At 29.4% G+C, this 17,317-nt stretch overlaps 1 protein-coding gene across 2 annotated transcripts in view; it reads left to right on the top strand.

Annotated features, from left to right (window-relative positions):
- LOC114331564 (dystroglycan 1) overlaps window positions 1–17,317 on the top strand; it is a 1,301,763-nt gene that overhangs the window by 339,638 nt on the left and 944,808 nt on the right. The gene's annotated exons all lie outside the window — the stretch shown is intronic.

Here is a 17,317-nt window from a genome sequence, read left to right as displayed (position 1 = left end):
GAGCTGAAAAGACAGATATTAAGGATACTGGTTTACTGTAGAGACCGAAATCATTAGACCGAAAGCAGTAGACCGAACTCATAGACCGAAAAGCACTTTACCGAAACCTCACTAGACCGAACAGTAGGAGCCCGAAAAGCAATAGGTACATAATACAGGGTGCTCAAACAGGATTGTAATCTGAGCAAGGGTAACATCAACCTCCCCTCACCCTTTAACCAGGCTTAGGACTCGCAGCACAAAGTACTGGCGTGTTTAGAGGTTGTTTTTTTTGCTTTGTTTTTTGTTTATTTTTTCTTCTTCTTTTTATTTGTCGCAGTAAAAGAGATAAGACAAATAATATAATTACAACTAAATGTTATTTGGATCGTTATTAGAAACAGTTAAAATGGTGTTAACGTCACTCTACCCTTAATTTATTTTTACCTCCACTAATTTGTTTAACGGATGAAAATTATTTTATATCAGACTGTACACAGTCTATATATAAAATAATACAAAAAAAAATACAATAAACAGGAAGACAGATATTCAAAATCTTAGCATAATTATTTACTGCAATCTTTTTCAATGTAGGTATGTACGTACCATTTCCGTCTAATGCTGTTCGGTCTAGTGAGGTTTCGGTAAAGTGCTTTTCGGTCTAATTGTCGTGTACCAAGGATACTGTTATATAAACTTCCCAACAATTAGTTATCTGGAAATGAAAAGGCCTCTAATATCTAATCTGTCAGATAAACTTCCCGATAGACAAAAATATAATAGAAGAATTAAGCTTTATGGTGGTTTTTTATTAATTTTTTTGTCAGTGTTTAAATAAACAAATAATGATGGCATGGAATGGATCACGAACAAGGGGGTTCTAGGAGGAATGAAGAAGGAATTAGACATTGTGTTTACCATTAAACGCATAAAACTGCAGTATCTAGGACACATATGTGAAATCAGCACCATTACTCCCTGCTGCAGTACATATTAAAAGGTACAGTCAAAGGTAAGTGAAAACCCGGTAGAGGGAGAATATCAATGGACCTGTTTCAAATCGCAGCTAGGAAGGTTATGATTGCTAATATGATTTGCAATACGATTTGAAACGGGTAGGAACCAAAAGAAGATGATATGAAAATGAAAGTGTATTAATACTTTTGATTAAAAATTTTATAGTTTCTAATCTACAAAAGAATAAATTTTCAAAAATAAATACATACTTGAAACTTTTTTTTATTTTGTTAACCTGTTGTTATATATCTGTTGAATTGAACTCTATTTTGAATCTAGAATTTTAACAAATCCTAACCTTCATTAAAATTTATTGAAATTACCTCTTATATCTATAATAAATATTTATTTCTATACAAAAATGAAAAACATATTGAGTTTAATAAATGAATTAATGATATTCTATGTCTGATCATTGTAATTAGTAACACTTTAAAATTATTTACATTATATATTCCTTTTTACAACTTTTTGTAATAACTCAAGCTTCAATAAAATGTTCTTTTTTATATTCGTTTGGGTCAAAACATCAATAATCTATATCTGAGAATATTACTTAGAGTTCTTTTTAATAAATAAAACCCAACACACAACTTTAATGATGCAAGTTTAATCAAATATCAATATACATAAATTATCAATCCAAAAAAAGAAGGGACAAGACAAGATAAATTCAAAATACAAGTGAAGTTATTAGACCTTTCTTCACATTTTTGACACGTTATGTCAAAATAAAGGAACTTTTATTAAAAGAAGGGTGTCTTCTATTTTCCTTAAATACAGGCGGCCTGTATTTTATTAAAGGACAAAAATAAAAGACGCACTACTGCGCATGCTTATATGTCAAAATAAAGGATCTTTTATTACAGGCCGACTTAAAAGACGTTGGCAATAACTCTCTAATATCAAGAGATCTAATATCAAGACATCTAAGCAGATCTCCAGAAAATGAACATTCCATTTGACTCTAGGTTGATGCAAGACCAAACAAATTGGAAAAAAGTTATACAGTCAGCCATGACCCACCCTGGGTTGTAGCGCCACGTGATGATGATGATGACTACTGATATAAGAGAGTCTGGCAACATTGCAAGCATCAAATTTTAAATCTCTATTGGGATAAACCGTAATCGTACCCCCTCCTAACTGCCAAAGTGTCATGGCCGCCGTCGGGACCTATTGTGCTGACATTTACAATGTTTACATATAGAAAAGTTTGTTTTTTTTCTGCTTATAATGCCGTTTTCTAAAGATATTAGTGAACAAAATCGATTTACTAACAATATTTAATATATTTTAAATGTGCTAAAATTGGATTCAACAGCAAAAGTCGCATAAATAACATATAAATAACGAATTTGTTCACCTATTACAAATGGGGTTATGTGGTTGTAACTGTTTATTTTGGGAATAAAATGAAAATGATCAATTAAACGACTGGAAAACTGTAAGTATTACAATTAAAACATGTTTATCCTATCAAAAGAGTTCACTTCATTTTAAGAAAGCTAATTATTATTATACAATAGACATTTATAAACTGCCATGTACTTTTCAAGGTTACTTTTGATGGGTTTTCAAAGCTTATGATTAAATGTTACCTCTTTATTAATTAGATTTGCCAACAAAAGATGCATGATTAAGGCCAAATGCAATTCCTTTGCTAAAGTCATAAAAAAAGTACCAATACAGTTAAAAAAATTATTTTAAAAAGGTCTCTCAAAAGACATGAAAATATACAACAACTCAAAAAACTAGAGAATGTAAAGAAAGCCAGGTTATTGGAAATGGAATTCCTGTTTAATTGAAAGCCAGTAAACTATCCAAGACTTTTCAGAATCAAATGTGTCAACTTGTAAAAACGATTCTTCTGACATTTTTAGTAAAAACCAGATTATCCTCAAGAAAAATTCTGTTTAAATGAGACTCAAAGTCATATTTGTGAATGTGTCATCTTTGAATGAAACAATTTTTTTACCTAAACAATTTAAATGTATGGATCTAATTAAAAACAATGCTGAATCAAGTACAGTTACAGAAATACAATCCTTTGAACTTCTAAATGTGATTGTTGAAAGTGTCGAAATAGCTACTGCATAGGGATTCGAAAGGGATAGACTTGTTATGAACGCACTTGATCATGTACTTCTTACTGTTATAAAGTTGAAACAAAACTTATTTTATGCTTTTTTATCAGTCACTTTTAATTGTGTATCAACTTTACGTGGTACATCGTGCAAAAATTGCTAAAAATGCAAACATTATATTTATTTTCTGTGTTACATTGGATAGTATGATTGAATGTCTTCCTCTTTTAGATAGTGAAGTGAAGAACATCTTGAAGTTCCAATGATGTTTCAAGATGAGGTAAATCGAAATAATTGTATGTTAGAAGGACAGAGAATATGAAGAAATGTTATTGCTTTAGTGTAGTGAAATACAAACTTCAAACATTATAATATATTTTTTGATTTCAAACATTTCATATGATTATGAAAGAACATCTTTCTTTTTAAAACAATGAAGAAGTGAAGAACATAATAAAGTTCCAACGAAAATGATTCCAGATGAGGAAAATCGAAATAATGGTTGTATGTTACGTGTATAGAGAATACGAAGAAATGTTATTGCTGCAAACTTAGTGTAGTGAATTAAAAACTTATTGTCAAATACAAATCAATTTATTTCATACTTTTATAATATATAGTGATATAATTTTATATGTATTCAAATAAAAATATTAATAAATAAAATACAATAAACACAAATCATGTATATCTTACAATGAATTACAAAATCAAAAATTAATTACAAAAATATCAAAATAAATCTAAAATATTAAAAAGTTACATATAATTTTTATAGTACCTACATACTTTGGTTGGTACTCTAATAATTTGGAGATCCATTAAAGTTTGTAGATGGAAATTGCAGGTATCTAAAAAATATAATAATATAAAGTAACTCAACAATCTCTTTTTAATTAGGGTAGCAGTTGATAAAGATGACCCTTGCTCGGGAAATCAAATGTATATAAAAAAAATTAAGTAACAGCTTTCTAACAAAACAATCTTAGCACTAAACGGAAACAAAGATACTGGTAAGCATTAAAACATTTTTTGAAAAATCTTTCTGAAAGTGAAAATAAAGACTACTCTCTATGGGAACAACTAAAACTGGGCATGCTTTACAAAAAAATGTATCCAGAACAAACTTCTTCTCTATAAGGCAATACTACGACAAGTCTGGATGTACAGGATTTAAATCTGGGGAACTGCCAGTAATACAAATATGCAAAAACTATTAAGATTCTAATCCGAAGTCTTTTATGATGTCCGATGTTTTTAGTACCACTACCAAATATCATGCTAAACTGAAAATTATAGGGTAAAAATCTGTCTGATCACCCAAACTTTTAAAAGCTGGATGCTTATCTGATCTAGTCCAGAGGCTGGTTTCGGTATTGCAGCTATAAAATACTTAAATAGTAAGGATGGAAATTTTTATTATGGTCCGCCTTGAGGCAAACTAGGGCACCAGAGGGTTAAGAAAAGTTACAGATCTCTACACCACTGGGAAGTAGATAGTAGTTACTAATTTGTAAAAAAGTCAGAAATATGGTAATGTAGACTAAATTAATATAAATATGTAAAGAGTTCTCACCCCTGAGTGTAGTTCCCACTGTGTCATTTTTTATATCTGTCATATTGTTATAATGATAACAGATTGCATTAAAGTTAAAATAAAAAAGAATTAAAGAAGTTCATAAAAATATTCTATTTTTGAAAAAATATTTAAGTGCTTAAATACTTTTTTAGATAAAATATACATAAAATTTATTTTTTCTACAACCGTGTTAAAAATGCAACTTTCAGCACTCTATACAAGCGTTAAAAATGCTACCTTAAGAGGCTACAGTAGCGAGCAACAGGTAGCAGCAAACGCGTTCCAATATTGCGGCTCTAATTTTGAATATTTTGTCGAGATATTTGGCACACATATTCGTAATATAATAAAGAATGGCGGTACAGAGCCCAATTTTAGAAATATGTTAGTACGTGGAAATTACTCTATAACTAAATAAAATATTGAAAAAAGGAGCCTGTACCGCCATTAAGAAGAAAAAAATAATAAACTTTCTTCAAATAAACTTTTTTATCTCAAGCCTAGATTTTGTGTAATCTTGGAACTACTAAAATTTTTTATTTCTAACAAGAAATCGAACATATTATAACTAAATAACTAATTAGCCAACATAGAGAAATTATCAGTGTCATTTTGACAAACCTGCGTCAGATTTTCTCTAATTTGTACTGTCATCTTTATTGATATCAGTCCAGTGCAGTAGTGTGTTAATTTAAGAATTCGTTATAGTTGTTTCATAGGAAAATAGTGTTTATTGATAGTTATTTATTATATTTTTGTTGTTGTTGTATAAGTTTTTGGCCTGTTTGAAATAATAGATTGTTGTTAATTGTGTTTTAGTTCAGTTCTATGTAGGTAGGTAAGTATATTTTACGTAAAAACATTTCGAATTCTAATGCGAGTATAAAGATTTAGGTGGATATTTTATTTTCAACATATTATCAATAGTTTAACGAAATGGGAAAAGTTAATCAAACGACAAATAAAGCGAATAATTCCAAGAAAAAGTCCATTAAAAGCCGTGCCAAAATTATTAGAACATCGAAATTGGAACCACCACAAATTTTAACAATGTAAGTACCTATGAGAAGTAATCTACTGTTGTCATACATAAAAAAGTGTGAAAAGTTGTTTCCCATGAAAATGAAATTCGTAATAAATCTATGTTTAGGTACAGAAATCCTGACTACAGTACAAATGCCAATTTTTTTTAGGTAGATATTCATAGTCCTGTCGCCAAGGGGGTACAACGGCCTCCTTTATTCAGATGGTCTTACCCAAGATTTTTTTATGTATCTTGACCCGTAGAACACGAATTTGTTGGGTAACAGTTGATCCGGATGTCGATAAGATTGTTATAAACAAAGAACTTAAGGAATTACATAACAGCGATTTCTCGCAAAACAAAACATTTTTTTTGTATTTTTTGGGTCATTCTAAGCAAAAACTGTTCTGACAAGTTTTTTCGTAGGATGCATAGTTTTCGAGATAAACGCGGTTGAACATAAAATCGAAAAATTGCAATTTTTGAACCCGAAAAAAATTATTTTTGCTAAAGGTGATACAGTAGCGATCAACAGGTAGCAAAAACGCGTTCCAAGATTGCGGCTGTAATTTTGAATATTTTTTCGAGATATTTGGCACACGTATTCGTAATAAAATAAAGAATGGCGGTACAGGGCCCAATTTGAAAAATATATTAATATGTGGAAATTACTCTGTAATTAAATACAATATTAAAAAAACGAGCCTGTACCGTCATTAAGAAGAACAAAAAAATACAATTTCTTCAAATAAACTTTTTTATCCGATGCCTAGATTTTGTGTAATTTTGGAACTACTAAATTTTTTTATTTCATTAGTAGTTCCAAAATGACACAAAATCTAGGCATCGGATAAAAAAATTGAAGAAAGTGTATTTTTATAAAAAGTGCAGGAGCTAACAATGCCGAGGAAGATCTATCAGGCTGCATCTCACTTCCCGCCTGTCCAGCACGGTAAAATTCCAACAAAGCTTAGTTCCGAATACTCAGATTACGAGTAGAACTAATCAAAATAATAAATAATCATTCCATGAAGTACTTAACCTGGGCCCTGATTCTAAATCAAATTTCGACACTAAACAAGTCGCTTTCAATATGGCGACGGTTGAAATGCGATTGTGCGAGCCTTGTGGATTTTAGTTGAACTAACGAAGTGACGTCATGAAATAGCGACTATCGAAATTAATAGCGACTTTAAAAAGGGTGTTGATATTATAATTTCGACTGTCGAAATTATTTGACACGGAGATGAATGAATGGCCAAAAGCGAGGTTAGGTTTAGTTTAGATGTGTTTTGTTTATTTCTTGCAAGGAAACCTAAAGCAAAAGGTATTATAATATAGCTGGGTTTAATTGAAATTTGCTTGTTTTGAGGAATTAGATAGAATAGTATTAAATTAGAAATAATAATAATTGAGAATGTCCACAACATGAATCATCAACTCAATGAAAGATGTAAGGTAATAATCTGGGAAAATTAGTAAAAAACAAGAAAAATTAATTACCAACTATTTTATTGCTGGACATGCTGAAATCAAATCTTAAGATTTCCTATATTAGTAATATAGCTGTGCAAAGTCCACAGAAAGTGTGCTATTTTGTTTATAAACAAATTAGCGCTCCGAAATCTTTTTTTTATTATTGCTCTATAACTCCGAAAATTTTAACTTTAAACCAAAACACTCACATAAAAATTGACAGTAATTTAATTCTGTACATTGATAATTTATTCCAATTTCCTTCGACGGAAATTTTCCTCGGAAAATTCGGGTTTTCCAAACAAAATCTTTAATTTTCAACTAAAATTTGAGGGAAGTAATTATTTATCAATAATTAAATAATTTGGTGACAGTGACATAAATCTTTTTTGTTATAAGTGTCTTGAAGATATGAAAATTTGTATGTACAAAGAGGACCGGAATTAAAAGGTATCTAATGGTTCAAAGATTAAAATCCTGTTGTTTATAACTCTGTCGCAAATGCCGGTCAAATTTGACCATTTATACCTGGAATCACTCCTCGCAATTCAATTTGTTTTTCTTCGAAAAGGACACAGAAGCCGTACCCTTTTCAACAGCGTTAACTTAATTTAATTAAATCTAATATTTTCTGAGGGGTTCTATTTGTTTATAAGCCAAAAAATTGTTTCTTTATAACATTCCTGAGACCGCTCAAATGGTCCAATTTCAATCCTGTAAGGTACGTTGAATAGGTATAGTGCTTTTTTATACGAAAATCATAGTTATTCTGGTGTATCATAATCTTTCTGGTTATTATTTCGACCGAAATTTTTTAATTAACATTTTAATTATTGCTAAACTATTGGTTAGATTGTCGCCGGTCTCCTGATATACAGAGAGGGGCTAAATTATGGAATAAATTCATTTTCTCTAAAATGGACGATTTTAGAGAAAAATCCCGAAACAGGTCGATTTTTATTTTTAAATTAAATTTCTTGGCATATATTTCAAACCAGTGACGTCATCCATCCGAGCGTGATGACGTAATCGATTATTTTTTTAAATAGGAATAGGGGTTCGCGTTGTAGCTCATTTACAAAGGCGTTCAATTCTCTATTCAGTATTATAAACATTAATATCATTATTTATACAGGGAGGCCAAAAAAATTTTTGAATTAAATTAATTGACGCATAGAAGAATGCATGCAGAAAATAGAAAAAAATGTTTATTTTGCAAATAAACATTGCTTTTAGCTTAAATTAAATGTTCAAACTGCCAATAGGTAGGAGGGAGGCTGTTTGTGATTTAATTTAAGCGAAAAGAAATGCTTATTTGTGAAATAAACCTTTTCTTCTATTTTCTGACAGCAGTACAATGTATTTTGAGTTAAATAAATTACATACATTCTTCTTTTTGCGCCAATTAATTTAATTCAAAAATTTTTTTGCCAACCCTGTATAAATACCTAATGATAATAATGTTTATATTACTGAATAGAGAATTGAACGCCCTTTCAAATGACCTACCACACGACCCCTATTCCCATTAACAAAATTATCGAATACGTCATCACGCTCAGATGGATGACGTCACTAGTAAGAAATATATGCCAAAAAATTCTAATTTAAAAATAAAAATCGACCTCTTTCGGGATTTTGCTCCAAAATCGTCCGTTTTAAAGAAATGAATTTATTCCATAATTTAGCCCCTCTGTATAATCTACTATAATAAATCTTTCATGTCATCAATTATTTAATTATTGATAAATAATTAGGTACTTCCCTAAAATTTTAATTGAAAATTGCAGATTTTTTGGGAAAAGTCGGATTTTCTGAGTAAAATTTTTGTTGAAGGAAATCGGAAAAAAAAAATAACTTTGTGCAGAACTAAATTACGGTGAATTTTTATTTGAGTGTTTTTGGCTCAAAGGAAAAATTTAAGGAGTTACAGACCACTAATTTTAAAATAAAGAAGATTTAGAAGTGCTAATTTGTTTATAAATAAAATAACACACTTTCTGCGGACTTGTCATACCCCATATTACTAATAAAGTAACGCATAAATTCGTTATTTCGTAAACTGGTTACTTTAAGGAAAATTCCCGAAACACATCGATTTTTATTTTTAAATTACGGTTTTTTGGCATATATATCATACTAGTGAAGTCATCCATCTGGGTGTGATGACGTAATCGATGATTTTTTTAAATGAGAATAGGGGTCATATGATAGCTCATTTAAAAGGGTATTCAATTCTCTATCCAAGAATATAAACATTAACATAATTATTTATACAGTGTGTTCAAAAAACATTTTTTAATTAAAATAAGTGAGACAAAAAGAAGAATATAATGTAATTATTTCATTCAAAATACATTTTACTACTGTCAGTAAACAGAAAAAAAATTTATTTCACAAATAAACATTGATTTTCGCTTAAACGAAATGTTCAAACTGCCAAGCGACAGGTGGGTGGCAGCTTTAACATTGAATTTAAGCAAAAAACAATATTTATTTCTCAAATAAACATTTTTTTCCTGTTTTCTGACAACAGTAAAACGTATTTTGAATTAAATAAATTACGTACATTCTTCTTTTTGTTTCAATTATTTTAATTAAAAAAATGTTTTTTGAACACCTTGTATAAATAATTAGGTAAATGTTTATATTAGTGAATAGAGAATTCAGTACCCTTTCAAATGAGCTATCACATGACCATTCTCATTTAAAAAAATCATCGATTACGTCATCGCGCCCAGATGGATGACGTCACTAGTATGATATATTATATGCCAAAAAATCTGAATCTAAAAATAAAAATCGACCCGTTTCAGGATTTTTCATTAATGTCGCTGGTTTACGAAATAATGAATTTATGCGTTACTTTATGGACGCACTGTATATGCAATCTTAAGATTCGATTTTAGCAATAAAATAGCTGGTAAATAATTTTTCCCAAAAATGGCATTTTTTCTATAATTTTCCCAGACTATCAACAAGTTCCAATAAACGGGAGCGCCAACCCAAATTCTGAGCAGTCTCAACATGATAAGGTTAATATCCCCAGTTGTAACTAATATCGAAATGAATAAGAATCGCTATATTCTGCGGCTGTCATGGCGGTGTCGAAATGAAATTGCGACTGTCGAAATGAATTAGAATCAGCCCCCTGGTAGATTTCCCTCTGCCTTCTTAGCTCCGGCAATTCGTTGGCTTGCAAATTTTAGAAGCCACAAGCCACGATTGGTTTAACCAGAAGACTAGTTCTAAGTTTTATTTTATTTTTGATATTGTTAATATTAGAAGTAAAACTTTCGTTCGTCTTTAGCAGATACCGCCACGGCATTCATGCCATCATTTCGTTGTGAACCGATAACGGTAGCCCGAATTTTAGTAGTTCAAAGAGAATGAAATATGCACCTCTGATGGGACCCTAAGAAAGGTTAAAGGGTGTTCTAGAGTGCCTTTGGCGCTCTATGAACTAAATAAAATAAGACTGCTCTCGTTTCGCTTCACAATGAAATTATTATGGATTATTATTTTTTCGTACAAATACCTATTTTTTTTTTTTTTTTTTTTCGTGGAATTTATGGCTTTGGTGAGGACCAATTAGCCAGACTATGTTAGATTGTATAAATAGTTTGTGTAAATTGTTTCATAGTATCAAACTTGAGCATGATGTATTCATTTGTTTTGTTAGTAATATGTAGCATTAGTAAAGTGTAAGGTGTTTAATTTTTTTTTCTTCCGCGCTAGAGCATCAACCCGGTTCAACGCCGCGGAGGTTTTAGCCCTCTTTGTGTGTGTTTTTATTTTTTTTTTGTTTTCTTTTTTTTTGTTTTTTTTTTTTTTGTTTTTTTTTTGTTTTTTTTTGTTTTTTTTTGTTTTTTTTTTGTTTTTTTTTTTAATTGGTTAATTTTTTTTTACTTGGTTTATTTTTTTTATTATTTTTTTTTTTTTTTTTGTATTCACCTTTTTTTTTCCTTTAATGCTTTACATTTAGTTTGTTTTGCAGAATTGCTTACAAAATTGGTTAGTAATTTTACAATTTTAGTTTACAGTTTATGATGTGTTGATGAAGTACATAAAGTATATTATTATTTCCTGAAAAAATAATACAATTTAGGTCTATTGGAAGGTTTATCTTGTAGTGAATTAAGTTTTTATATAGATTATTAATGTTTACAATATTTATTGGACATTCAAGTAAAACATGTACCAATGTACCCATTTTACCACAACTACACAGTGGATTGTCTGTAATTTTTATTTTGTGTTTATAATAAGGTGTTAGTGCATGGTTTGCACGTATTCGATTTATTGTGGCGACAAAGTTTCTGTTTGGTATTTTGTGAAACCATGGTTTTCTGGGGATCCTTGGCTGGTGTTTACAAAAGTTTGTTCCAGTTGTTGATGCACTGTATAGGTTTTGCCACATCTCATTTATTTTGTTCCTTTGATTTAAGAATAAATCGGACGGGGGTAGTTTAAGATTTAGTTCTTCTCCTGATGTTGGAGCTGTTTTTGCTAAGGCATCCACCATTTCATTACCTGTTATGCCTGCGTGTCCCTTTACCCATAGATATATGACGACTTTATTCTTGATGTGTATCTCATTATGTAAATACAGGATTTTTGCTTCAATATGATTAACTGATCTATTTATTTTAACATTTTTAAGTTTATCTACTGCACTTTTGCTGTCCGTACATATTATAAATTTGTCGTGGTTAGAGCCGAGTACGTATTTCATAGCTTGCACTATTGCTGTTAGTTCTGCAGTGTATATGGAAGCTTCCTTTGGTAAAATAAATTTTTTGTCAGTATTTTCCTCAAAATGGTAGAAGGCACAACTGGTATATTCTTTTGACTTTGATCCATCAGTGAATATAGAATCATAGTTTGGCCAGTATTTGTTTTTTGTTTCGTTGAACTTTGTTTGATTGATACTTGCTACTTCTTCACTTTCAAAATAGTAGGTTCTAATTTCACGTATTTCACAAATACCTATGTTAACATAAAATTTTCACCCATTTGGGTTTATTTTTATAAATATTTATTTACTAATAACAAAATTGTTTTCGGTTACTTCCATTTAGCGCGCCTCGTATTGACTGTATAGGCAATTTTGATGTAATGTCAAAAAAATATAAAAATGGAATGTCAGTTCAAGTAATAGGTAGTTATTTATGATATAAGTGTTAAAAGTACACGTTTAAGGCACGCATGTGAAAGTTTGCCTTAAAAATGTACTTTTTAACACGCATATCATACAATATTTTTTCTACAAACGTAATTACAGGACAATATCTACAAAAACTTTTACTTGAACTTGACTGACATTCCATTTTTATATTTTTGTGACATTACATCAAAATTGTCTATACGGTCAATACGAATTGCAGTGCCATAAAAATTTTAAAGCACTTGTGCCTTAAAGTAGCATTTTTAATGCTCTTATGGAGTGCTAAAAATTGAATTTTTAACACGGTTGTAGAAAAAAGTTTTTGTAGATATTATTCTGTAATTACGTTTGCAGAAAAAATATTGTATGATACGTGTGTTAAAAAGTACATTTTTAAGGCACTCATGTGAATTGCAGACTTTCACATGCGTGCCTTAAATGTGTACTTTTAACACTTATATCATAAATAACTATTAAAAAACTAACAGAAAATAGTAAAAATATTTGATTGAGCATAAGTAAAAAAGTCACTCTCTCAACCAATAAACATTTGTGATTAAAATTAATATACTTAATTGATTATAATATGAATGTGTTCTTGTAGAGTTTCATATAATAATTTCCATTTGACTAAAGAGACACAAGCTGGAATACTTAGGTCAATAATACTTAGGTATGAAACACCCTAAAAAATATGAACTTTTGCATTTGATAATTCAGAGAAAGATCCAAGGTAAATGTGGTTCTGGTAGAATCTCACAATCATAGCTGAACAATCTAAGACCATAGTATGGAAAATCGACTCCATCATCATTAGTTAGAGCTGCTGTCAATAAAGCCACAATAGCGAATATGGTAGCCAATATATGATATCCAACAATTGATAACAGTCATGGAACTAAAAAATGTATTATTTCAAAGTGTTTATGGGATAAAATTAGTAAGAGTGACATGATACCTAACAAAAATTTGATTCAGAAGATTTAACATAAAACTTGTAATTCTCTTATACTAAACTCACAATAAAGATGCACCAGAAATAAACAACCCAAGACATGTTGAATGATACAAATAGCACTCCCGAATCATGATTTACAATGTATAAACTTTGTAAATCATGATTTGTGAGTGCTCCTCATAACATTCATCATGTCTTGTGTTTGTTTCTTTCTATTGTCTGTCCCACCTTGACTTTACAGTACACGAACATACGGCAATACAATCCTTATGCGAATTTTTAGCGCGGCGATGCCGATTTTCTTCAAAAGAATTTTCAATCGGACATTACTAAGGTCCTAAAAATGTAGGTCCCTAAAAATGTTAAATTAAAACTATCCCGTTTACAGTCAAGTAAAACAATATTTTTCATTGTTTTTTTGTGAGTGATAGTCATTTTCGAAAAGTAATCAGCAATTTTATAATCGATATGCGTAATAACTTTTTTTGGTTAAGAATGTTAGAATATTCAACATTAAAAGTGGATGTTGTTCTATAGTTGTTAATTTATGTATTGACAGTATAGACAGTTCTAAAGTAATGTCAAGAAAAATATAAAATAGATTGTCAGTCAAGTTTAAGTAAAGTTTTATATTATCCTACCAGGTCCTACAGTTGAGAATAAATAGAGTATAATTATTGTTGATGGTCAGTTCACCTAAATTAAATTATAACAAAGAATATTAAATAAGCTTAAAATTATTACTGACAACATTGTATTGAGTAACTCATTGCTTATTTGGAAAATTTGGATCCTAATTGCAGTTTATTGTTATTCTTAATGACTGATTTCCAAGATGAAATTAATGTCATTTTAATGTGTTTACACCCTACGACAGTGGCAGTGAAAGTGAGGAAGACAGGATTATAGAAAGAAGCTAAAATATATAGTTTAAATGTATTTTAATTATTTCTGTAGGTACCTACGTATTTATTAAGGTTTAACATATTTATGCGCTTAAATACATTATTATATAAAGGTTTTATACAAAATTATTTTTATTTTGTTCACATAAAGCTATTTTTCGAAAAAAAAATGTTTTAGAACCCCTGACAGCCACAAAATGTCAATAGTATTAATTTCTAAGTTATTAATATATAATAGTTATCCTATAGAAAAAAGTATGTTTGCTTAAAATCTGTTTCTGATAAAATGTGGCATCACTGTTGGTCATAAGAACCTGTACTGTAAAGTCAAAGTGGGACGCACAATAGTGCATCTTTATTGTGATTTTAGTATTATAATTATATACAGTGTGTCCACGGTTGGGGTGCCCAAGAGGAAAAACTTTTTTATTTTCAATTTTAGCGAAAAATGTCATTATTGATAAAAAGTTTTGCTTGTTCTAAAACCCCATAAAACGAAATAAAATTCAAGTTTTTTAAATCCTGCTTAATTTTGTAGCCAATTTTATGTAAATCCCTATTTTATGTAAATTTTTGCACTAAGTTTGAAATCTTAACAATAATCTAGTGTTGCCAAGCCACAATGTAGCTTAGTAACTATCAATTTCGATAAATAATTTGCGAATTGTCAATTTTTTTGACAATGTTAAGCTATCAATAAAGAATTTATCTTGTGATAAATTTCATTATTAAAATTGTTGTATTAATAATTATTTAATTAATAAATAATTGGATGATTCAAGGAGAACGACAAAGTCTGGCTTCGTAATCCAGAGAAGTGAAAGGGTTGTTCTCCCAAGTTATTATTGTTACAATTTCGAACTTAGTGCAAAAATTTATAGGGATTTACATAAAATTGGCTATAAAAATAAGCAGGATTTGAAAAACTTGAATTTTAGTTCATTTTATGGGGTTTTAGAACAAGCAAAACTTTTTATCAAGAATGACATTTTTCGCTAAAATTGAAAATAAAAAAGTTTTTCCTCTTGGGCACCCCATCCGTAGACACACTGTATTACTATTTTTATAACAAAAAGATTATAATTTATAAAATGTGATGCTGTATATGATTTCAAATATTAATCTTTTCTATTACCATACAAAAAAAATCTTGCCTTTACTCAAAAACATTTTATCATAAAATTTTTAAAGATATATTTAAAAAGTTCATAAATATTAATATTAATTTATACAAAAACATTAAATATTTTAGTTTTACTGGTTTATGGCTGTAAGGTGTCTCTGAATATTTTTCACTCTTTTATAAGATGTTTCGAAAATTGAAATATCTCTGAAAGTTTTTAATATTTAAAATCAGTTTTCATAAATTTATCATCGGTTAATATTAGAGATCTTAAGTTCACAGTGGCACAAACAACTGAAAATATCTTCTGCAAGTGGAAGAAGACTAACATACATTTTACATACATTAATTGTTTTTATTTATTTGGTTGGATCTATCTATGTGTACTCAAGCTTTAGCTATCTTCATTGTAAGAATTTTAAGTTTAGCGTGATATTTGGTAGTGGTACTAAAAAAATCGGACATCATGAAAGACTTTGGATTGGAATCTTTGTAGTCTTTGCATATTTGTGTTACTGGCAGTTCCCCAGAATTAAATCCTGTACATCCAGACTTGTAGTAGTATTGCCTTATAGAGAAGAAGTTTGTTCTGGATACATTTTTTTGTAAAGCATACCCAGTTTTAGTTGTTCCCATAGAGAGTAGTCTTTATTTTCACTTTCAGAAAGATTTTTCAAAAAATGTTTTAATACTTACCAGTATCTTTGTTTCCGTTTAGTGCTAAAGGCTGTATGACACTATGCATTTTCTTGTATCATTTCTAATATCGTTTCTGATATGTCAAAAAAATGTATAGTGTCATACACAGATACAAGAAACGATACAAGAATTTGTGTCAGGCACAGATTCTTGTACAATAACTGCGCCAATTTCTGCGCAAAGAGCAAAAACGTAAAACCTGCTGGTAAAACTTCTAAATGTCATAATGGCGGCTGAAAATGAGATCATATGATTTATGTCTTGATGAATTTATTTGTGTTTTGTAGGTATTATTTATAAATATTTTATTGATACTTAATATACCGTTTGGTATGGACTACTGTTCTACTAATAACCATATATTTAGAATAACTTTGGGTTTCATATTGCATAATTTTTTAATAGAGGAAAATACAATAGTTCCAATTTGGATCAAACTGAAGATAATTATAATGCAAATATTTTAGCACAAATATCAAAACAAAATAAAAAACACAAATAATCAACAGTCAACGTAAAAATTCTAGTTATTATAACATTAAAATATTTGTTTTTAAAAGTTTATAAATTTTATAAAATCCTTAAAATCAGCTGTAGACACAGTACTACCATAAGTACCATACCAATGTAACGTGACAGGGTGACAAACAAAATTTCGACCAATCACGTGCCAAATTTCATACAGTTTTCGATACAAGAACTTGCATAGTGTCATACAGGGCACAAATGTACGTACAAGAAATGATACAAGAAAATGTATACAAGAAACGATATTAGAAATGATACAAGAAAATGCATAGTGTCCTACAGCCTTAAGATTGTTTTGTTAGAAAGCTGTTACTTAATTTTTTTTAGATACATTTGATTTCCCGAGCAAGGGTCATTCATCTTTATCAACTGCAACCCTAATTGAAAAGAGATTGTTGAGTTACTTTATATATTTTTTAGATACCTGCAATTTCCATCTACAAACTTTAATGGATTTCCAAATTATTAGAGTACCAACCAAAGTATGAAGGTACTATAAAAATTATGGGTTACTTTTTAATATTTTAGATTTATTTTGATATTTTTGTAATTAATTTTTGATTTTGTAATTCATTGTAAGATATACATGATTTGTGTTTATTGCATTTTATTTATTAATATTTTTATTTGAACACATATAAAATTGTACCACTATATATTATAAAAGTATGAAATAAATTGATTTGTATTTGACAATAAGTTTTTAATTCACTACACTAAGTTTGCAGCAATAACATTTCTTCGTATTCTCTATACACGTAACATACAACCA

The sequence above is a fragment of the Diabrotica virgifera genome, chromosome 2 (assembly GCF_917563875.1).
Source record: "Diabrotica virgifera virgifera chromosome 2, PGI_DIABVI_V3a".
Lineage (NCBI taxonomy): Eukaryota > Metazoa > Arthropoda > Insecta > Coleoptera > Chrysomelidae > Diabrotica > Diabrotica virgifera.
Note: the sequence above shows the minus strand (reverse complement) of the source record. Positions and strands in the feature narration are given on the sequence as shown.